This window comes from Pecten maximus, chromosome 18 (assembly GCF_902652985.1).
Source record: "Pecten maximus chromosome 18, xPecMax1.1, whole genome shotgun sequence".
NCBI lineage: Eukaryota > Metazoa > Mollusca > Bivalvia > Pectinida > Pectinidae > Pecten > Pecten maximus.
Window position 1 is genome coordinate 28,841,825 of NC_047032.1, and position 22,184 is coordinate 28,864,008.

Sequence of the window (22,184 nt, forward strand, 5' to 3'; positions counted from 1 at the left end):
CAACAGCACGTGGACGGCGGATGACAGTTGTGATAAGACTGCAGCAGACGCTTAACACCTTACGATGTTGATTTCATACAAAATATAGTTCCGATTAGCTTGTCAAAAAAATGCTTATTTTAATTTCTTTTGTCAATAATATTGATATTTTGTATTCAAACGTTCCGGGTTAGGTCATAGTGACGTCACCCTATCATGAACAAGAGCACGTTCAAAGAGCACATGTAGCTTGTCTTTTCCCTAGGGTGAGATAAGAAAATCTCACCCGGTAAAACTGCAGATATCCCTGTCCAGGGTGAGAGAAAATGTTATCTTCTCTGCGGTTAGAAATATTTCAGAAGCTTTTTTTCCGTATGTATTTTTATTTCGAAATATATTTCAGACTTTCATAAAAAGACGACAGGTTTTAAAAAAACAACATATCCCCAGATTTACTGAAAGTGGCGACTGTGAAAATAAAAAGATACTAGTAATACTCTACATATATAACTGTTCTACCTAGAACCGATAATGTAAGCCCTAATGCTGGTTTAATTCACCTCGTGCTATTCAAAAGTCTCAGTTTAAACATTACATTGAGTTTGAGTTGGAATCTCTGTTTTGTTTACTCGTGTTTACTTATATTTCCACATACTCATACACTAAACACCGTGGTGGTAATTACGGCGTACTTTATCTAAACCCCTGACTTGTTAATACCCAGATTTATCATCAACTCTTGTTTTTAATTTCACACTGTGACGTCATTTATCGTAACCACTACCTTCTAAGCCAATGGCTAACATTGAAAAGTTCCGTCGCGTTCGTAGAACTGAAACTTACGTGTAGAGTAATTCTAAAAACACTATCAGCTTGTCTTCGTGCCAAATATTCCAAACCTGTATTCTCTGTTTGTGAAGTTTCCGCTGTTTCCTTCCATACGCTCGCCCGTTCTGCTGAGAATACCTCATTAGTTTATTTATTCGTTGGACACTGACTTTGTCTTAAAGGTAAGACACTCTACGATTACTATTTTTAAATATGTTGAAAATGACATTTGCTACCCGATTGTTTAAAAGGCAATATTTCTTTCATGTCATATTTTAGATTGGGTTAAGTTTTAGATAAGATTCTTACGACTTATTTCTGAGTAGAATGAACTCTCTCTCCCAACTGGACTCAAAACATACAGTTATGTTATATATACTAAGTATATCAATATGGCTACTGATCATTGAATATTATAGTATCCCTTGTTTATCTTTTTTATGCCATGTTATGAATACTTTAACTAAAAGTATTTGTTTGATTCATTTTTTGTATTTCCAATACACACCTAAACTAAAACAAATCAAGCATTTATATACTGTAAGTCTGTATTTCGCGAAAACATTATTTGCGCGAACTTACCTTTCAAGACATATATTTGCGAATACATGATTTCGCGAACGCTGATCTAGAAATTATTTTAAATTTTCGATTGATGAAATGTAAGGGGTCATGGGCTCTCCAAGACCCCTACATTATATATCGGTAACCCATAAGCGTAGTCGGCATTCCAAAGGTGTTATTTTCGAATAGATCATCGCGAATGACTCTCATCGCGTATTAACGTAAAAATAAATCCCACACGGAATATCGCATGTCACTATGGAGAATAAAACACTTTGTCCGGCTTCATGTTGATCGTCTCAGCAAAATAAGTTTTTACTCTACTTCTTTTGTTTAAGTGCAGCCCCATTGTAACAATATTGAATTGTTTATCCTTTCTGTCCTGACTATCTGTCTTCTGTGCTCTGAAGTCCTGACTATCTGTCTTCTGTGCTCTGAAGTCCTGACTATCTGTCTTCTGTGCTCTGAAGTCCTGACTATCTGTCTTCTGTGCTCTGAAGTTTGTCTGTTAGAATCACCTTGATGCACATCACATATGACCATGCCTGTTGGTGTCTCCTTGGCGACCGATCACGTTCGACCATGGTTGCTGGTGTCTCCTTGGCGACCGATCAAGTATGACCATGCTTGTTGGTGTCTCCTTGGCGACCGATCACATATGACCATGCTTGTTGGTGTCTCCTTGAAGACCGATCACGTTCGACCATGCTTGCTGGTGTCTCCTTGAAGACCGATCACGTTCGACCATGCTTGCTGGTGTCTCCTTGGCGACCGATCAAGTATGACCATGCTTGTTGGTGTCTCCTTGAAGACCGATCACATATGACCATGCTTGTTGGTGTCTCCTTGGCGACCGATCACATATGACCATGCATGTTGGTGTCTCCTTGGCGACCGATCACATATGACCATGGTTGCTGGTGTCTCCTTGGCGACCGATCACATATGACCATGGTTGCGGATGTCTCCTTGGCGACCGATCACGTATGACCATGGTTGCGGATGTCTCCTTGGTGACCGATCACGTATGGCCATGGATGTTGGTGTCTCCATGGCGACCGATCACATATGACCATGGTTGCTGATGTCTCCTTGGCGACCGATCACATATGACCATGCTTGTTGGTGTCTCCTTGGCGACCGATCAAATATGACCATGCTTGTTGGTGTATCCTTGGCGTCCGATCACATATGACCATGCTTGTTGGTGTCTCCTTGGCGTCCGATCACATATGACCATGCTTGTTGGTGTCTCCTTGGCGACCGATCACATATGACCATGGTTGCTGGTGTTTCCTTGGCGTCTGATCACATATGACCATGGTTGCTGGTGTCTCCTTGGCGACCAATCACATATGACCATCGTTGCTGGTGTTTCCTTGGCGACCGATCATGTTCGACCATGGTTGCTGGTGTCTCCTTGGCGACAGATCACGTTAGACCATGGTTGCTGGTGTCTCCATGGCGACCGATCACGTATGACCATGGTTGCGGATGTCTCCTTGGTGACCGATCACGCATGACCATGGTTGTTGGTGTCTCCATGGCGACCGATCACATATGACCATGGTTGCTGATGTCTTCTTGGCGACCGATCACATATGGCCATGGATGTTGGTGTCTTCATGGCGACCGATCACATATGGCCATGGATGTTGGTGTCTTCATGGCGACCGATCACATATGACCATGGTTGCTGGTGTCTTCTTGGCGACCGATAACGTACATTGTATGACCATGGTTGCGGATGTCTCCTTGGCGACCGATCACGTATGACCATGGTTGTTTGGTGTCTCCTTGGTAACCGATTACGTATGACCATGGTTCTTTGGTGTCTTTTTTGCGATCGTTCACACATTTTTGATGTTGGACGATAAACCCGTTCAAACAAACCATGTTTGGTTCGTTGTATTTTTGGATTGCTATCTGGAATCTGACAATGAACTTTATGCATTTAAATATTTACTCGTGCTGAAAAGCAATTATGCTACTTAGGAAAAGTTTTGCTTAATTGCAAGTGATTATTGACAGGTAATTTGCGATGGATGATCCCCGATAGGTATAGATAATGACCTCCCGATCTGTCACGACGTACAGATATTAAATGGCGACCACTAAGTTGACTTGTAAAGCGCATTATTTGGTGCGTCATACAGAGCACTATACATTGTCACGTCACGATCGCCTTATCTCACATATTCTTGTCCCCTGTGAAATGATGATTGGAGGAAGGATGGAGGGTTTTTAATGGACAGTTGGATTAGAAGCGCTATCTCCGCCTCGCTACTATAACATAACGGCTTTGACGGGCGAGAAATGCAGATAAATTCATTTGTTTGTTTTGCTATCTTAAGCACTGGTTATCGTTCCGCGAAACAATACTTATCTCCATTGACAGGAGAGCTTCAGTGAAGAGAATCGACGGAAGAGGCGCGCGTGCCACTTACTATCTAGTTCCGGAAGCGAGTGACAAGGTTATACATTGTTTCCAGCAGAGGAGAGTTCTGAGTGTCAGGCAGATGATCGTCGTCAATATGATATCATTTCTGTATAGGATTTGAAGTTCCGGGAGTCAATGTCGTTAAATAGCCTTCATGGTTGGACATCTGGTTATCTGAACTGTTAGCGTATCCTACTCTCGCCTTAGTTTAATTCATATGGTATTATACGGTTTTGTATAATCTCCATCTTCCGGATATTTTCTGTTGTTAATGATCTTTTACTTCAGTCGATTGGTGTGTAACGAGAGTCAATGACTAATACTACTAATATAATCTTCGTAGACAAAAGAGTTCCAACATCGCATGGCGTTTCATGCATGATGTCCCTGGACATGGATTCTGAATTTGTACCAGTTGTTGTATTGTCGCTGAATGTGCAATATTATATAATTTCCGACGATAACACACTTTCGGTTACTCTGACGGATGTGTTTATTGATTAGACCATGTCCAGTTGTCATGGAAACTATCGAGTTAAAGGAGAATGTACTGATTACTTTTTGTAAAGTGTTTAATTTATAAAATCAAATTTTGCCTGGTAACGTACTTTTATAAAAACAGTATTTACAACAGTCGTCAAAACCATATATCCATTATTGCAATTAGAAGCATGTTTATATTGAAAATGTCGCCTCATTTCGTATGTACACATAGAATTTTTAACGCTCCCATTGTCGGTCACGCATATTGACAGGCTGTAGACTCAGGGGAACATTCGTACATATCATACCTACTTAGTTGATAGCCATATCAACAATATGGCGTGCCTGCATTCTGATTATCTTGATAGTGAATAATCTATCAAACAAAGTATGGACACAAAGACTTCGATTTGTGATTGTTTCATGATTTCTAGTTCTGATATCTCGTTCAAAGTGCAGTGCATATTTAGTTTTTTTTTGTTCGATATTCGCGGGTAAAGGACAGCGGATAGCGGTATCTTATATATATATATAACTTAGCAACACAAATGGCGAAGGAAGACAACTTTTTGACTCGTGCCCTGACCGGGCCTCGAACTCACGATCTACGGTACCCAATCGCCTAGCCAGAAATACCCGCAGCTTATACTGCTGCGTCACATCTGCGTTCTTAAAAAAGAACGTTTCAATGGCGCAGTGATGGACGGCCCGATACCCTGACATGATAATTGTGGAAGTCGTCTATTAGATATGAATCCCTGGATCGCAATGTATTTACATACAAGGATACGAATTGTACATATTATATATATTTCTATCGGTACAACTACGACAGGAAATTCAAATATATATATATGTGGAACTTCGTTAACTCGAACTCGGAAAACTCGAATACCCCGCTTAACTCGAAGTACTTCGTCAGTCCCGGCCGAATTATCTATTTATCCTAGTAAAAAAAACTCGGAAAACTCGAAAAACTCTGATAATACGAAGTGAAAATTTGTTCCCAACAATAAAAATCCTACTAAAAATGATCGAATAACTCGAAGTTTCATGTTTGTGTCCAACAACGATCGGTTGTAAACGCCGACATTTTTTCAACATCGAAATTCCGTTTGTATCGGCACTACAAACTACCGATTATTATACGCGATTATAAGTGTTTCATAACTTCATGAAAGAAATTGTCGGTGGAATCTTATAACAGAAACTGTCGGTGATAAAAAGTACTGTTTTACTTACATCAGGTAATTTCCTAAGGCGGTCGCCGATATTAGTACACACGATAGTCAACAACTCATCTACCCGCTCGCTCAAGCAGAACTATTATCTGTCACATTTAAAACTGTAGAAATGAAACAGTCACCGGTGCCTATTAAATCTGTAAACTACTGAAACAATAGCTGTATATATATATTACTAAAGACATGTATGTTCAATAAAAACATAGACATCATAACCACAAACATACATGTAGATCGATTCTAATCATCATCATCGTCTTCACCATCACACAAACTACAACAATAAGTACATAGACAACTATACATCCTAATTCGTTATCAAAACTTGTTACTATCTTTATTGGTACAGTATCGTCAGGGCTTAGATCCTATTGGGATACCGTTTAATTCAGAAATACATAATGAAGAATTAAAGGAGTGTGGATTTTAACAAAATTCCAAAGATGTTTTATTTATCCTGAACAAGAAAATCCTGGACAAACTAAGACGGCTAGATAACGACTGTGCTACTTTATCTGCGATGATATCAAGAATAAAAAATATAATAGTCGTTTGTTCTACATCAGAATACATTACTGTCGTTCAAATAGCGGTGTGCGAGGGGTACTGCCACTCTGTGTGTTATCGTGTATTTGATATTTATCAAAAATACCGTACAATATATACTGTCATATACTGTTGTGCGAATACAGATTTTGTACCCCTTTTAACTCTATATTGCCGACCTCCTTCATCTACAAGCACGACCTCCTTCTCCTATAAACAATATGGTACGAGCCAGCACGTTCTCGGTAAAGACATAGGGTTCACGACTCTCACTCCACCAATGATGATAAACGGTTGTTGTACAAATTGATAACGACTTGTTTCCGGGTCAGTAGTAATTGGCTATTGTTCCGGAGCCGTTCCTCGCCGGGAAGTTTAGTTGAGGCGGCAAATTAGACGTAACTCTTAATGAGGCTAAAAAAAATGGTGTTATTGGTGTGGCTTCAGTAATTGGACTGAAAAACATATCCTGTGTACAGCTGTGTATCAATTCTCGGCGTGTTACCCTATGTTGTTGTCGAGTTAAGTCCAGGAAGCGCTCTTTAACGGTAAGAGTTTTACCCCGAAGTGTCTTTATGTAATCAGATTTCTTACTTCATGTGCTTTTCTATATAAAGAGAGGTTAAGTTTGTTAAACGATTTTTTCTTTTACTGGGGGTGGGTTTTTTTTTCTTCGAGTCTTTACAGTTTCCGTTATTAAGGCACGCGTTTGATTTTATTGTTTTCATTATGTTTTCTTATCTGGGCATGTAGCGGAAAGCATAAAGATTTGTCTATTTAAATATCAATGATAGAATTTAATTTGTGTCACAAGAATGTAGTTCTGGGCCCGAACCCTGTTTGGGATACTGGGATGCTTTAGAACCCCGTGTTCGGTTAAAGTATCATCCTAATGTAATAGTCACAAGGTCCAGACCAGATAAGTATCCGTCATAGCTTGACAGCTTTCCCAGTCATATCGCCGTGTTTCTTTGTCACTAGCTATTACTCAGTAATTTATTGGTGAGCGGATTGCGGCCTAATGATGGGTTACAAATCCGTAATCGAGTGTCGGTTATAAACGGAAATGATTTCCTATGTAGCTAACCATATTACATAATTGGCTAATATTGTCTTCAAATATATTTTGATAATTCGGGTCATTTTTATGAATTTACGAAAGAAATACGCCAATATTTGACATATTAGGCAGATATACTTATGTGCGTAGACTGTGGTATCGTTTGGTCTAAAATAAAGTTTGTTTGTTGGGTTAATCGCACCTTGAACAGCCAGTGTCATTTTGAGGCGGGGGTCTCCTTGTGGTAGTTGGTGACTACCTCACTGAACAGCATACGAGAGGTAATTTGCAATGGACTTTACCCTAATTGCTCAGGATGACATGAGACGTCATGCCATCCTGAGCGATTAGGGTAAAGTCCATTGCCAATGACACAACCACAACAGTATAAGCAGGATGAGCTACCACGGCTTCCTTAAATACAGGTAAACGTTATCTCGATATATCGATTATATGTATATCATACAAATTCAATCGATTATCTGATTGGTTTGTGTTAAACGATTAGTTAATCGATATTATATGTGATCATTATCTAATCGATTAAATCCGACCATTATTTATTAGATTTAGTAGTTAATCGATATCATATCTTATCATTAGTTAATCGGTATCATATCTTATCATTAGTTAATCGATATCATATCTGATCATTAATAAATCGATATTATATCATATAATTAGTTAATCGTTATCATATCCGATCATTAGTTAATCGATATCATATCTTATCATTAGTTAATCGATATCATATCCGATCATTAATTAATCGATATCATATCCGAACAATTAGTTTATCGATATCATATCCGAACAATTAGTTTATCGATATCATATCCGAACAATTAGTTTATCGATATCATATCTGATCATTAGTTAATCGATATCATATCCGAACAATTAGTTAATCGGTATCATATCCGAACAATTAGTTAATCGGTATTATATCCGATCATTAGTCAATCGATATCATATCCGAACAATTAGTCAATCGATAGTATATCCTCATGCGGATATGGACTATATCATCGTCCTATCGCTCTGAGGACCATGTATGAAATACAGAATCAAAACATCATCCTAAATCAATATTGTTAAAAAAATGGATTGGAACTCTTATAAGAGAGGTATATATATAATAGTAAGTGAGCATTTTTTTTCTATATATACAGGTTTGCATTATAATGAATAGGCGTTTTGTCTTTGTTAGGATAACCCCTTAAGTAAATTAAATTGTATTCAAAAATTGTGTCAATGAACTAAGCAAAATCTGTACCGAATGCAAAAAATATCAATACGTAAATATGTATCTGCTTTTATAATATCTACCTCAGTTGTGAAGATTAGTTACATACATTGTACGAATCTAAATGTCAAGTTACACAGTGAACTTTAACTTTGAATTATGCTACTGAAATAGCATGTACCCTGCACTTGTATCAACACTTCAGAGATCCTATGTGTGACAATCCCATGGAAAATTCTCACTTACACTAGATTATACAGCATTAAAATGAAAATAACATTTGAGCAATCTTACATCTTTGTCAGTCGTCAATTAGTCTGAATTTCCATAAATTAGAGAAATTTTTGTCTGCTAGATCTATTTTAAAATCCAATATCATTCTAGTTTGGCGTTATACATTCGGTCTTGTTTAACATTTTTGTTTGACCTTTAAAGCAGAACCGGATATCCTGTCCACTGACATGATAACGAGGCGTGTGAATCACTTATCCCAGCTGTCAGTACACATGCCGATTTACGACGAGCGCTGCACTAGTGTTTTATCAATCTATAAATTGACGTGGTATCCTCTTTATTTATTTGGCAATATAAATAAATATTGATCTCAGAAATTTAATTCTCAATTCATAAACGTCCGTTCTGCTAAATTTCAATTTTGTAGAAATTTTAAATCTTAAAACAAATATTTCAAATTTGAACTCTACTTTCTTTATCGTATACTCTTGATACCCCTAGAACAAATACAAACATACCCGGGTTTAACATAAGAGGTTATTTCACATTTGACACTACTATCTAATAAATCTGCCTGGCTATGTGTCATATCACGCTCACCAGTCCCAATATCGACCAAATACTTCATCGTCTACATTATAACAGTATATATTTTTTTTTGCGAAAAGAAATTCGATCTGCTATAACCTGTCTCAACAGGTTTCAACATTGCTGTATTTCAAACCAGGAAAGTCAATACTTAATTTGAATGATGTGGTGAACCGCACGTTAGCAGGTCCCAGAACAATCGGGGAAAATTACAGGTACACGTGAAACTCAGGTAAGCATACATGCATTCGTGTTGGAATGCTGTATTAAGTGTACGCTCTGTTGGTGATAGTTCCATATCAAAAGTTTCGTTTCCACCGTCTCACATTAAATAGCAAAATCATCAGAGCTTTACGCAAGAATACTAACGTCCTGGAACTATAGCTGCCAAAGACTGTACGAACCCTTGTAAAGCTAAACTCTATCTGCCATATTTGTCATGGCTTTGTGGGCCGTCTGAAATGAAACGTCGTAAGCGTTTGGTTTGAACCATTAATAGTCTCCAGTGTTTTGATTGGCTATGTTACATATCAGGACTATTTTTTCAGCGTCACACTACAATTGCCACCCAACGCCATCCCTCACTTTTAGGTTTTATTGAAGAATTTATATTTTTAAATCATCTGATACTGTTACTGCGTGTTATGTCGAAACCTACCAGTACGGCATCCCAACGTTTCCGGAATAGTATTACCGTCATCCGTCCGGGCTAATTGATGAATATGGACACTTCCGGCCCTTCGTAACTGCAACAGAACCTCGCATCTGACACTGACAAATGGGGACGGAAATTGTGTTTCGGTAAATAATTTGTCGCAGGCATAGATTGTAATAATACCATATTAGAAAACATAATATTGATACATCGATACTTTGTTGTTACTTATTGATACATCACACAAATACGGATAAAAGTATTAATAAGTATATGTCCCCTATTCATGAAATCATTCTCATGCTCAAGCATGAAACCTGTCACCAGCCCAACTTTCAAAGTTCAATTATGAAATACCAGTTTAAAAGTCTTTCGAAATTCCTTCAAATCATTCAAAAAGTTAGTTCTGATATCAGATTTATCACCAAACGTATTTGAGTCTGAGGACAAAACGTGTATATGCGCATGAGTCTGGTTTCATGAATATGGGTCCAGATATTCCAGAGAGACATTTGTATTCTGGTTCATCGACCAAAGTTGCCACACACAGCTAAGATAAACATATGTAAAACCATGTCCCTGTCAATCTAACAAGACTCGAAAACCGTGTCCCTGTCAATCTAACGAGACTCGAAACAGCGACACGGACACCGCAAGCCACATAATAAGTATAACGAGAAATGTCAGCCTCCATTTCGCACAATGTATTATAGAATATTCCCAAATGTTTTCAGCAATAACAATTCGCCCGTGGTCTTCACTAATTTTACATATCGAGAAATCGTTATTTTAGCCATTACATTCGACTTATTCCGGAAATCACGACATGTCTATTTTACAATATGGAATCATGTGTGACATGTAAACGCCATGAAATGAAACCAGTGGCGAACCGCACCTCTTAGATACAGCTTGTCAAATAATGGTCTGGGAGTTGACAAGACCAGGGTATCCCATGAGTGACATGGAAACACGACAGATAATGGTTGATCGTAGGCTGACGTCGCTGTAAGCACGTAGACCTAAGTTCTGGGACGATACATGTATGTCAGTGTTATCTGAAGGACAAGACGCTTACCCCTCCCGGGTACCTGGTCTCACCCTCCTGGTACCTTTTGAAGGATCTTCATGCAAACCTATATTTTTTCATATTAGCCCTCGTTTTGTCGATTATGAGTTGGAAGTACGGTATCGTTTGCATGTCGGTATTCTTTGTTGTTTCTAACGTAGTATACCTATTTATGATATAGACTTTACTTATTTATGATATAGACTATACTTATTTATGATATAGACTCTACTTATTTATGATATTGACTATACTCTTTTACGATATAGACTATATGCAAGTATGATGTATTATACTAATCTATGATACAGACTTTATTTATTTTTTATATAGACTATACTCATTTATGATACAGTCTATATTCATTTACGATATAGAAATTAGTTGTTTAAGATAATTTATGATATAGACTCTACTTATTTATGATATAGACATTACTTATTTATGATATAGGCTCTACTTATTTATGATATAGACTATACTCATTTACGATATAAACATTACTCATTATAGATAATTAGATATAACAAACTTTTTTTTTAGAATATCACAAATTTTCTTAGATACATTAAGTTATTGAAAATATCTGACATATCAAAAATGCTCTTCCTAAAAATATTGCTTTTTAAATTTCATGGAAGAATGATATAATCTCTACCATACCTGACAGAAAAGTCTCAAAACTTTGGACATGATAAACTCTTCAACATCAGCCTCTTGTCTCGATCTTTACTTGTAACGTAACTGGCAGGGACTGGTAACACCTAAGAAGCATGATAAGTATGATGTTTTCAATTTCCAAATTTTTAATTTTCCATTTCTAGACAGCAACATCTCTGATTCCCCTACATACTGTGTTTAAATTCCCAGTTGATTTGGTAGTCAAGGGCCTTGTTCCCAATTTCACGATTTCCGTTATCAATGCCGACAACTGACGGGGAAATAAACATCACAAGGTTTCGATACAGCAGGTTGATGAAGAGTATAAGGAAGTTTGTGGTCGACATCATGAACTCATTTGGAAATATATTATTTCCTTGTGTGTTATGTAGTAAGTGGTTAATACGTGTTGATATGTCTACAGTGGTTCTGTTATCACCCCTAGTACTGATTATAAGAATTTGACTTAATCTGGATTTGACCTCGATTTGACAAGCGGGTGTCTTCGATTAACAAGAAGATGCATATCATACTGGAACGCCTGGTCGTATTCGATTTGTACCTTTTCAAGAGTCCTAATGCAAATCTCTATATCACTTTTTTTTCATTTTGGTGTAAATAAAAAAAAGATCTGAAAGCAATTCAGTTTTATCTGATTTTCATATCCGATTTATTGGAGCTTCTTTCTCGGGACTGAAACAAAGATAAAACATGAGAGTTATTGATGAAATGCAGAGGGACACCATATACACTCTTATCATTGAAGTCTGTAGGCGTTTAATCTTCCATCTAATGGCCAGTTTAAGATCCTCAATGGATAATATTCCAACAGAATATTCCCCGCTGTTCTTGTTTGATGCCCACTTTTTGCTCAATACTTTTATTTAAGACAAATAACAAACCCTTTGCTACCCTACCATATTTTTAAGTTGGCAAAGTGGCCTATTCTAACCGCCTTTTGTTCGTCGTCGCCCCTCGTCCCTCATAAACAATTTACATTTTCTACTTCTTCTCCAAAACCGCAAAACCAGATTCAATGAAATTTGGCAGGAAGCTTCCATGGCCAAAGGTCATCAAAAATTGTAAATTATATGGTCCCGATCCCCCAGGGGCCTGAGGGGCGGGGCCAAAAATAGTCAACTTGACAAAAAATTCAAAAATCTTATTAACTCCCAGATATGCTAAAATCAAATACTCGTCACAGATAGAAAGGTCTTAAGGTTCTTTACCAAAATTGTGCTTTTCATGACCCTGGGGTCTCGCATTTCCCCCTGGGATGGGGTAACATTTACCATAGTTTATATAGGGAATTCACACTTTTTAGCATAATTTGTCTAAATTCTTATTTGAAATAATACAAACTTCGTTAGAATAATCAGTATGGGGTGCCTGTTGTAAACTACATGTATACTTGCACTGACTGAACCCCAGGGCTTATGGGCGGGGCCAAAAAGGGTCATAATAGCTGACAATTTAAGAAACTTCTTCCAAAGACCTAAATAAATAAGAATCAAATACTTCATAGATGGAAGGGTTTAAATGTGCTTTACCGAAATTGTGAATTTCATGACCTTGGGATCTCACTTTTGCCCCTTGGAAGGGGTTGAATTAACAATAGTTTATAAAGTGAATTAGCATTTTTGACTATCATTTGTTTGATTTCTATGGAATTCATTCTAACTTCATTAACATTATCAGCATTGGATGACAGCCTGATGCCGTGGTATGCACATTTGCCTCTGACTTACCCCAGGGCTGAAGGGCGGGGCCAAAAACGGTCAATTAAGTTGCCTTAAATATTTCAAAACTCATGTGACCGTTAAGTTCATGGGCCTCTTTTTGTGTAGTGGAATGGACTCAGCTAAAGGTCGATGGTCAGTTAGCTTAATAGTTACAAATGTGTATATGGTCCTTCTACAGTTAGGAGGTATCGGGTTCGAGTCCTGGCCTGGCCATTGAATTACACTTATATTTGATTTGTTAAAGAGTAAAAAGGAAAGCTCGAGAGAACCGAATCCCCGTCATGAACGTTCCGCGATTCTCCCATTCTAGAGGCCAAGACCCCTCTTTGACCTTTTATCTATATGAAATCACTCTCGTAATATGTTGCTGGGTAAGAAGGGGATTGATTATTTGCAGACAATAGAGATGTCTTGTGAACTTAAGATCCATCGTATCAATGTGAATTGAAACAAATAATGAAGTATTGATGTGTGAAATGAAACGTTCAAATCCAAAATTAAACATTTAATACAAAAAATGCTAAAGAACCGACAATGAACCCGGATGGACGAGTAGATACCCGTGACTTGATTGTAGATTAATGATGCGATCATACAATACACCTGGGTACATTTTGGATCCGCATGTAAACGTCCTCGTGCGGTTTGATGTTTGTCACTTACGTCATCAATCTCCATCATTTCTAATGGAGTCCCCGATGTTACCATTAACAACGATAGTATGGCGTTTCGAGTCTCGGAACTATCTTGTTTGTTTTGAAATAATGGCTTCAATTCCGGTGATAATTTGTACGTGAATATCATTCATAAATCCCCAAAATGAATGACGACGAAAAAAAATTAAGTCATAAAAAAGGAACGTTGAAGTGCATTAATTTATTAACTGCCCAGTTGACACGAGAAAGACATATTAAAACAGCAATTAGTCTAAGTGATGCTACGTCGATAGACATTAACGCCAATAATGTTACAATGATGCGGGTTTTTCCTAATTTAAACAGAAACTTCAACTCGACAGAAACTCTATATCCTCAAAGGGATTTTACTATTCAACATTCACTTTCTCTTGTGGGAGAACTGCTTGTAGCGACGTTGAAAATGTAACAATTGATAATTTATTTACGCAAATAAAACAGGAAATGGGAATACTTTTTATTTCTGTGATGCAATGCAAACATTTATGATCCCACAGGAATTCACTCGTTCACAGTCCCTATGTCTGAGTACGTCTTTCCTAGTCCGTGTTGGATCCCGCCTCGAAGGATCTACTGTAAGTCAGAGTCACTATGTCTGGCTCGTGGTAGCTGTGTTAGAGGGTGTCTGTATCTAGTTCATGATGGATTCCAGCCTCGAAGAAGCCGTGACCAGAGGGCGTCTGTATCTAGTTCATGATGGACCCAGCCTCGAGGTAGCTTTGTCAGAGGGCGTCTGTATCTAGTTCATGATGGATTCAGCCTCGAAGAAGCCGTGACAGAGGGCGTCTGTATCTAGTTCATGATGGACCCAGCCTCGAGGTACACGTAGCTTTGTCAGAGGGCGTCTGTATCTAGTTCATGATGAATTCAGCCTCGAGGTAGCTATGTCAGAGGGCGTTTGTATCTAGTTCATGATGAATTCAGCCTCGAAGTAGCCGTGTCAGAGGGCGTCTGTATCTAGTTCATGATGGACCCAGCCTCGAGGTAGCATTATCAGAGGGCGTCTGTATCTAGTTCATGATGAATTCAGCCTCGAGGTAGCCGTATCAGAGGGCGTCTGTATCTAGTTCATGATGGACCCAGCCTCGTGGTAGCTATGTCAGAGGGCGTCTGTATCTAGTTCATGGTGGACCCAGCCTCGAGGTAGCTATGTCAGAGGGCGTCTGTATCTAGTTCATGATGGACCCAGCCTCAAGGTACACGTAGCTTTGTCAGAGGGCGTCTGTATCTAGTTCATGATGAATTCAGCCTCGAGGTAGCTATGTCAGAGGGCGTTTGTATCTAGTTCATGATGAATTCAGCCTCGAAGTAGCCGTGTCAGAGGGCGTCTGTATCTAGTTCATGATGGACCCAGCCTCGAGGTAGCCGTGTCAGAGGGCGTCTGTATCTAGTTCATGATGGACCCAGCCTCGTGGTAGCTATGTCAGAGGGCGTCTGTATCTAGTTCATGGTGGACCCAGCCTCGAGGTAGCTATGTCAGAGGGCGTCTGTATCTAGTTCATGATGGACCCAGCCTCAAGGTAGCTTTGTCAGAGGGCGTTTGTATCTAGTTCATGGTGGATCCAGCCTCGAGGTAGCCGTGTCAGAGGGCGTCTGTATCTAGTTCATGGTGGATCCAGCCTCGAGGTAGCTTTGTCAGAGGGCGTCTGTATCTAGTTCATGATGGACCCAGCCTCAAGGTAGCTTTGTCAGAGGGCGTCTGTATCTAGTTCATGATGAATCCAGCCTCGAGGTAGCTATGTCAGAGGGCGTCTGTATCTAGTTCATGATGGACCCAGCCTCGAGATAGCTTTGTCAGAGGGCGTCTATATCTAGTTCATGATGAATCCAGCCTCGAGGTAGCTGTGTCAGAGGACGTCTGTATCTAGTTCATGATGAACCCAGCCTCGAGGTAGCTTTACCAGAGTGCGCCTTGCCTGCCTCTTGCTGAATCCAGCCTCGAATGATATCAGAGGTTCTTTGTCAGACCTATGTAAGATTGTATTTCACATGTCTAGAAATCCTGTTCTGATGTTTTATGCTGTTAATCTGATGCTCTAATGTTACCTGATAATTCTAAGTTGTTAGACTTTTTTTCTTACTTTAACATGCTTCATTGTTTGTAACAAAATCATACACGACTGCAACAGCGGTATTCGAGCCATGGAACTTATTATCTTAAAGATGACGGCTTATCTATTACGTACGCTACCGGTCATACTTATTAAGGTGGCATTTCTGCAGCATAACAACACATACCAAAAATATTAAAAACGTAATATTTGCCATGTGAAACGCGGTAAAAGATAAAATTAAGTTGATTTTGAGAATTTTGAAAATTGAAGGTCTACGTAGATATCAGGTAACAGACAAAGGAACATTCTACCAACATATTGTAAGACATATCATTCTGTAATGGTGTAATAAATCTATTCTGACTTCGTATGAAGTGATGTCATGATGGATTCTCCAAAGGTATTAGAATTGGTTGTCGTGTTATGTGGGTCCAGCATCTCTGTTTGTATTTGAAACAGATTCAAATCAATAACTGATCTGAAAGAACTGCCACGCATTGTCCAACAAACCGAGCACTTTACGTGAACTCTAGATATAATAGCGTTGTCAGTTTAGTCAGCTGGTACGGCTACATATTAGATGGTTATTATCATGACTTCCAATGCTTGCTTGGTGTCCTGCCGGAGGACACCTTTGGGAGAAGATAAGTAAAGGGAAAGGGCTATGTTGGTGTGTGTCATATCTTCAGTAACTAGCTGTATGAACTGTTAATGATTATACTGCTGTATTATCCCCTTTTTAAATATAGTATAGTGTCACTTTCGGGAATGCTGTCGATGAAGAAGAATTGGCTTCACCTTCCGGAACATATGGGGAGTCACATGATCAACGTCTCTGTTGTTAATAACTGGCCCTCGTTTATCAATTTTACTTGATCAGCCACACCAACTATGTAATTAAGTATACAAGTAATAAATCAAGGTTGCACTACAAATTATATATATACTACAGTAGAAAAAAAACAACCGAAAAATCTAACGTGGTATTACAAATTATATATATATACATGTATATACTACAGTAGTATAGAACATACTAAAAAAAAACTAACGTGGTACTACAAATTATATATATACTACAGTAGTATAGAACACACCCAAACAACCTAACGTGGTACTACAAATTATATATATACTACAGTAGTATAGAACACACCCAAACAACCTAACGTGGTACTACAAATTATATATATATACTACAGTAGTATAGAACACGCCCACACAACCTAACGTGGTACTACAAATTACATATATACTACAGTAGTATAGAACACACACAAAACACTAACGTGGTACTACAAATTATATATATATACTACAGTAGTATAGAACACACCCAAACAACCTAACGTGGTACTACAAATTATATATATATACTACAGTAGTATAGAACACACCCAAACAACTAACGTGGTACTACAAATTATATATATACTACAGTAGTTATTAGAACACACTCAACAAGTCTAACGTGTACTAACAATTATATATATACTACAATAGTATAGAAACACACTCAAAACTAACGTGGGTACTACAAATTATATATATATACTACAGTAGTATAGAACACACCCAAACAATCTAACGTGGTACTACAATTATATATATATACTACAGTAGTATAGAACACACCCAAACAACCTAAACGTGGTACTACAAATGATATATATACTACAGTAGTATAGAGACACGCCCAAACAACCTAACGTGTACTACCAAATTTATATTCTAACTACAGTAGTATAGAACACACTCCAAACAACATAACGTGGGTACTACAAATTATATATATATACTACAGTAGTATAGAACACGCCCACACAAACCTAACGTGGTACTACAAATTATAAATATATACTACAGTAGTATAGAAACACACCCAAACAACCTAACGTGGTACTACAAATTATATATAAATATTACAGTAGTATAGAACACACCCAAACAACCTAACATGGTACTACAAATTATATATATACTACAGTAGTATAGAACACACCCAAACAACCTAACGTGGTACTACAAATTATATATATACTACAGTAGTATAGAACACACCCAAACAACCTAACGTGGTACTACAAATTATATATATACTACAGTAGTATAGAACACACCCAAAACACTAACGTGGTACTACAAATTATATATATACTACAGTAGTATAGAACACACCCAAAACACTAACGTGGTACTACAAATTATATATATATACTACAGTAGTATAGAACCACACCCAAACAACCTAATGTGGTATTACAAATTATATATATATACTACAGTAGTATAGAACACACCCAAAACATTAACGTGGTACTACAAATTATATATATATACTACAGTAGTATAGAACACACTCAAAACACTAACGTGGTACTACAAATTATATATATATACTACAGTAGTATAGAACACACCCAAACAACCTAACGTGGTACTACAAATTATATATATATACTACAGTAGTATAGAACACACCCACACAACCTAACGTGGTACTACAAATTATATATATACTACAGTAGTATAGAACACACCCAAAACACTAACGTGGTACTACAAATTATATATATACTACAGTAGTATAGAACACACCCAAAACACTAAAGTGGTACTACAAATTATATATATATACTACAGTAGTATAGAACACACCCAAACAACCTAACGTGGTACTACAAATTATATATATATACTACAGTAGTATAGAACACACCCAAAACACTAACGTGGTACTACAAATTATATATATATACTACAGTAGTATAGAACACACCCAAAACACTAACGTGGTACTACAAATTATATATATATACTACAGTAGTATAGAACACACCCAAACAACCTAACGTGGTACTACAAATTATATATATATACTACAGTAGTATAGAACACACTCAAAACACTAACGTGGTACTACAAATTATATATATACTACAGAAGTATAAAACACACCCAAACAACCTAACGTGGTACTACAAATTATATATATACTACAGTAGTATAGAACACACTCAAAACACTAACGTGGTACTACAAATTATATATATACTACAGTAGTATAGAACACACCCAAACAACCTAACGTGGTACTACAAATTATATATATATATACTACAGTAGTATAGAACACACTCAAAAGTCTAACGTGGTACTACAAATTATATATATACTACAATAGTATAGAACACACTCAAAACTAACGTGGTACTACAAATTATATATATATACTACAGTAGTATAGAACACACCCAAACAATCTAACGTGGTACTACAAATTATATATATATACTACAGTAGTATAGAACACACCCAAACAACCTAACGTGGTACTACAAATTATATATATATACTACAGTAGTATAGAACACGCCCAAACAACCTAACGTGGTACTACAAATTATATATATATACTACCGTAGTATAGAACACACCCAAACAACCTAACGTGGTACTACAAATTATATATATATACTCCAGTAGTATAGAACACGCCCACACAACCTAACGTGGTACTACAAATTATAAATATATACTACAGTAGTATAGAACACACCCAAACAACCTAACGTGGTACTACAAATTATATATATATTACAGTAGTATAGAACACACCCAAACAACCTAACATGGTACTACAAATTATATATATACTACAGTAGTATAGAACACACCCAAACAACCTAACGTGGTACTACAAATTATATATATATACTACAGTAGTATAGAACACACCCAAACAACCTAACGTGGTACTACAAATTATATATATACTACAGTAGTATAGAACACACCCAAAACACTAACGTGGTACTACAAATTATATATATACTACAGTAGTATAGAACACACCCAAAACACTAACGTGGTACTACAAATTATATATATATACTACAGTAGTATAGAACACACCCAAACAACCTAACGTGGTACTACAAATTATATATATACTACAGTAGTATAGAACACACCCAAAACACTAACGTGGTACTACAAATTATATATATACTACAGTAGTATAGAACACACCCAAAACACTAAAGTGGTACTACAAATTATATATATATATACTACAGTAGTATAGAACACACCCAAACAACCTAACGTGGTACTACAAATTATATATATACTACAGTAGTATAGAACACACCCAAAACACTAACGTGGTACTACAAATTATATATATATACTACAGTAGTATAGAACACACCCAAAACACTAACGTGGTACTACAAATTATATATATATACTACAGTAGTATAGAACACACCCAAACAACCTAACGTGGTACTACAAATTATATATATATACTACAGTAGTATAGAACACACTCAAAACACTAACGTGGTACTACAAATTATATATATACTACAGAAGTATAAAACACACCCAAACAACCTAACGTGGTACTACAAATTATATATATACTACAGTAGTATAGAACACACTCAAAACACTAACGTGGTACTACAAATTATATATATACTACAGTAGTATAGAACACACCCAAACAACCTAACGTGGTACTACAAATTATATATATATATACTACAGTAGTATAGAACACACTCAAAAGTCTAACGTGGTACTACAAATTATATATATACTACAATAGTATAGAACACACTCAAAACTAACGTGGTACTACAAATTATATATATATACTACAGTAGTATAGAACACACCCAAACAATCTAACGTGGTACTACAAATTATATATATATACTACAGTAGTATAGAACACACCCAAACAACCTAACGTGGTACTACAAATTATATATATATACTACAGTAGTATAGAACACGCCCAAACAACCTAACGTGGTACTACAAATTATATATATATACTACCGTAGTATAGAACACACCCAAACAACCTAACGTGGTACTACAAATTATATATATATACTCCAGTAGTATAGAACACGCCCACACAACCTAACGTGGTACTACAAATTATAAATATATACTACAGTAGTATAGAACACACCCAAACAACCTAACGTGGTACTACAAATTATATATATATATTACAGTAGTATAGAACACACCCAAACAACCTAACATGGTACTACAAATTATATATATACTACAGTAGTATAGAACACACCCAAACAACCTAACGTGGTACTACAAATTATAAATATATACTACAGTAGTATAGAACACACCCAAACAACCTAACGTGGTACTACAAATTATATATATACTACAGTAGTATAGAACACACCCAAAACACTAACGTGGTACTACAAATTATATATATACTACAGTAGTATAGAACACACCCAAAACACTAACGTGGTACTACAAATTATATATATATACTACAGTAGTATAGAACACACCCAAACAACCTAATGTGGTATTACAAATTATATATATATACTACAGTAGTATAGAACACACCCAAAACATTAACGTGGTACTACAAATTATATATATATACTACAGTAGTATAGAACACACTCAAAACACTAACGTGGTACTACAAATTATATATATATACTACAGTAGTATAGAACACACCCAAACAACCTAACGTGGTACTACAAATTATATATATATACTACAGTAGTATAGAACACACCCACACAACCTAACGTGGTACTACAAATTATATATATACTACAGTAGTATAGAACACACCCAAAACACTAACGTGGTACTACAAATTATATATATACTACAGTAGTATAGAACACACCCAAAACACTAAAGTGGTACTACAAATTATATATATATATACTACAGTAGTATAGAACACACCCAAACAACCTAACGTGGTACTACAAATTATATATATATACTACAGTAGTATAGAACACACCCAAAACACTAACGTGGTACTACAAATTATATATATATACTACAGTAGTATAGAACACACCCAAAACACTAACGTGGTACTACAAATTATATATATATACTACAGTAGTATAGAACACACCCAAACAACCTAACGTGGTACTACAAATTATATATATATACTACAGTAGTATAGAACACACTCAAAACACTAACGTGGTACTACAAATTATATATATACTACAGAAGTATAAAACACACCCAAACAACCTAACGTGGTACTACA

General features: G+C 36.7%; 1 protein-coding gene across 2 annotated transcripts in view; it reads left to right on the plus strand.

Moving 5' to 3' along the window:
• The window catches only part of LOC117316402 (D(2) dopamine receptor A-like), a 64,060-nt gene that overhangs the window by 15,579 nt on the left and 26,297 nt on the right, over nt 1-22,184 (plus strand). The window contains exon 1 of one of the 2 annotated variants that reach the window (XM_033870952.1): nt 974-989. The exons of the other annotated variant lie outside the window; for it this stretch is intronic. The gene's annotated coding sequence lies outside the window, so the exon portion shown is untranslated. Of the gene's footprint in view, nt 1-973; nt 990-22,184 lie in introns of those variants that run through there. 2 annotated transcript variants of the gene reach the window in all.